Here is a 4,049-nt window from a genome sequence, read left to right as displayed (position 1 = left end):
CAACAAAACAAAGCAACCACCACACAGGACTAGAAGCCCATAGGTGATAATTAAAACGGATTTCAATCATATGTATAAGTCTAACATTTATTTTTGGGCACAAACATGACCTAGCTACTAGTCTAAACTTGTTTAAAATTTGTTGAAAAAGGTGATTTTAGAGGTTTACCTATTCACCGTAGGAATTTAAGACAGGTCAAGGTTGTCTTAAAGTTAAGAAAAAAGTAAAGAAAAAATTTGAGAACTTTGATTTCAAGAATACCATTAACCCTCTATTGCATGAAATATTACTAAGGCTTGGTAAAAAATGTTTTGCATGTTTTTATTACTTAAAATTGTCTAAATAACAGAAATATTAAAAAAAAATCTAAATTTTTTTGTAAAGGGGGGGTCGTTGGTAAATTGTTGCCATCCCAGCTGGCATTCGACCGACATTAAACGTTGAAATTTGGTTGAAATAACGTCAGTTGATGAAAAAACGTTGATTCAACATCAAACCAACGTTGAACACCAAACTGTTGAAATGGTGTTGTCAATTCACTATGGATTCAACACTTGAAATTATATCAGTTGAAAAACGACGTTGTTTCAACTTCCAAACAACGTTGATCAATCAACTGTTGTTGGGGCGTAGGGCACTCGCGAATGTTAGCTTGACGTTGCCTAGGAGATCTGTGCCAAATCTCGAGCTGGTACCGATCTTAACAAAATTTTCTCTTTATGTGTCCGTCTTATTGCAATTGTAGTGTAAAAATGTTCAGGATCGACTGATGCATTCGCTCGAGAGCTAAAGCCCATATTCGTGCTTGCGCATGCGCAAAGTGGGTCTGTGACGTCGTCATCATCAGTTTGCCAGCAGCCGGTTCTGACCGGTGCGGAGGTCACTTTAACGGCCGCAGGAACTGACGGCAGGCTGCCACGAACAAGTCCAAAGCGGTAAGCAAAGTTGTAAAGTCATATTTTATTATAAACCTGTGATTTTTTGTGTACGGTTTGGTCAACGCTGTGTATGGTTTATGGTTGTGTACAGTTTGCTGGTTGTGTAACGTTATAGTTTGGTTAACGGTTGTGTACAGTTTGCTGTTTAACGTTAAAGTATGCTTAACGGTTGTGTACGGTTTGTTTAAGCTAACGTTAACCGTTACTATTGGGCCAACAGCAGCATTCGCCAACAGTCTTACTTTTTTTCTTAACTACGCTTCCTAGCAGTGCTAACTAACGTTAGCCCAACGTTTTTATTATTTGTAACTGTATTTGTGTTGTTTTATCTGTCATAAACAAGAGATTAGTGCGTTTTTGTCGCGGACTTGCGGTGCTAACGCTCAAACTTTTATTTTCACCGAGACGGCCAGGCTTTGTGTTCACCTTCCGGCTCAACAAAACCTCAAGTCCCGGCCCGGGTTAACACGGTACTACGAAGCTGGTTATCATTATTGTGAAAGGCCGGTGGTCGTAAAGTAATGTCTTGTCTATGACCGGCGATTGGCGGTCCGAGTTGTCAATCACCCCCGTCCTCCTCCTCCGTCCAATGCGAGGCTGCGAGCTGCCTGCATGACTTGTGTCACGTGATCAAAACAACTACACAATTCTGATTATGTCAGAGGTGTAAATTCAAGCCTCGCTCTCACAAAATCTAGATAAGGGATTAATCCGGGATATGTTGGTTATCCTGGCTGAATTTAGCCTCAAGTTGGTTGTTAAAAAGCAGGCTAAATATATCCTGGTCAAGTTACTATAGTGTTTGATTTATTCTCTGAAGCTAGCCTGTTCCAGACCAGGCTAACAGCCAGGCTTAGTTACTTCTGTTCAGTCAGAAATCCCTGTGTACAGTTATTCCATGTACATACTGTATTGGCTTGATTTCTAAACATCCACATCCACCTTTATTTTGAAGGAACTTTTAAACCAGGCTGACTGTGCGACCAGAGATCACCGTCCTGTCTGTGGAGCATCTGGCCTCTCCTTCCTCGTTCCCGGGGCCTTGGCAGGTCCCCCCTGCCCTCTTGCAGCGCAGACCATCTCTTTGACCATCCAGGTACTTCCCGTCAACCACAGTCCTATTGATTGATTGATTGATTGATTGATTAATTGTTTGATTTATTGACCGAGATTCTGTCTCCCCCTCAGCCTCCTCCTTCCTCCTGCTGCGCCTCATTACCTCCTTCGACAGCCTCAATCAGCTCCTGCTTCAAACGTCACTCCTCCAGGTGAGCGTCGCTCCTTCATCAGAGTCTTTAGATCAATGGCTCTCAAAGTGGGGTCCTTGAGAGGGTTCAAGGGAGTCCCCAACTTTTTTTTTCAAGAATTTCTAGAATTCCCCCCCCCCCGCCCCGCCCCACCTGCTTCCCATTTCCTGTCTCTCTTAGCTGTCATATGGCCGCGGCAGACTCGCTCTCCTCCGCGGTGGTGCTCCGTAGGTCGGCCAGACGCCTCGTCTGCCTTGGCCGACAGACCTCCGCTGCGGGCGGCTGTGGCATGACAGTGCTTCTCGCACCACGGTTGAGAGCGGGGCAACATGGTTGCTCTGCGTGATGCCCCCTATGCTGAAGAATTTTTAAGTCTCGTCCTTTGTTTTTGATTTGTTGTTTTTGTTTTTCAAACAAAATAAAAATTAAAACTCTGTCCAACATCAAGAAAATAAAATAGCTCGCACACCACAGGGTTCCAAAATGTAGTCCGTTTAATCACAGGAGAGATCTCCTCTATCTCCTCCTCTCTCTCTCCTGTGATTAAACGGACTGCATTTGTGAGCCCTGTGGTGTGCGAGCTGTTTTATTTTCTTTTTGACTCTATATATCCTTTCAGCTCGGCACCTGCCCAAAATCCTTGGCACAGATGTGCGTGTGGCTTTTCCTTTTTTTTAACATACAGCAATAATGGGTCTATTTTCAGGTGCTGACACTGCTTTGTTACAATGTCCCTGTTGATCGAATGTGGCACATGAATGTGAATGTGAGAACATGACACATATTCCATCCACAAACGTTAGAAAATAAGGTTGAGATTTCACATCTTCTACCTTGTCTTTTCCAGCGATTTTGGAAGAACAAGACCTGAAGGTTTCCTGCAACGGTGAGTTGTCCCCAAACCTAACCCAACCATCTCTTTGAATATGAAAATAACTTACTCTAACCCTTAAAGATACCCAGTGAAGGTTGCTCTTGGTAATAAAACAGTCTCATATTAACGTGGATTAATCCACATTAACCATACTTGTTTGTATCCGTTTTCGATAAATATATCGTTTTACCTTTGTACTTATTTTGGTATTATTTAGGGCTGTGACTTTGCATTAATTACAATTAATCAATCACAGAAAAATAATGTGACAAAAATACTCAGTTGATATGCAATTCATTGAGATTAGGGCTGCAGCTATCAAATATTTTAGTAGTTTAGAGTACTCTACTGAAAATTACATCGATTAATTGAGTAATCGGATAAAACATGTTTTTGCTTGGTTAAAGAGCAATTATGAATCACAAGAGAAAATAACATATTTCACTTAATTATTAATTATAATTATCGTATTTTTAGTGGTGATAACGTTGCGTAATCAGGCAATTTTACCGGAACATCTTTATGGGTGTCCATTATCACTTTTTAATGGACACCCAGCAGCCAATCAGAATCGAGGACTCATCCAGACCATGGTATAAATATATATATATATATATATATATATATATATATATATATATATATATATATATATATATATATATATATATATATATATATATATATATATGATCGTCTTTATAAAGCATTTAGGCTTAAAAATATTTAGATATTTAGTTTGTTTTATTTTTACTCCTAGATGTACCACAAAAAATGGAGACGAAAACATGCACAATTACGTGCTTTGGTGGAATCTAGTGACTCAGACGAGAATCCAGGTCCCTCTTTTGCTGATAGACGTACAGACACAGTCGTACAGACACAGGAGCAGTCACAAGGCAAGTATCGAGGCGATCACCACCAGCCAGACCGTGATGATTATCACCACCCGCCAGTCAGCGATGGTGACCACCACCCCCCAGACAGTG

At 41.0% G+C, this 4,049-nt stretch overlaps 1 long non-coding RNA gene across 1 annotated transcript; it reads left to right on the top strand.

Moving 5' to 3' along the window:
- Window positions 1-816: 816 nt before the first annotated feature.
- On the top strand, window positions 817-2,376 carry LOC310993369. Its single transcript, XR_014595733.1, has 3 exons — window positions 817-1,409; window positions 1,895-2,035; window positions 2,128-2,376. It is a non-coding gene; the product is annotated as an uncharacterized lncRNA (long non-coding RNA).
- The last annotated feature ends 1,673 nt before the right edge of the window (window positions 2,377-4,049 follow it).

This window comes from Trachurus trachurus (genome assembly GCF_905171665.1).
Source record: "Trachurus trachurus genome assembly, chromosome: 11".
In the NCBI taxonomy this organism is placed as follows: Eukaryota; Metazoa; Chordata; class Actinopteri; order Carangiformes; family Carangidae; genus Trachurus; species Trachurus trachurus.
The sequence above is the reverse complement of the archived record's forward strand: the minus strand, read 5'-3'. Positions and strand labels throughout refer to the sequence as shown.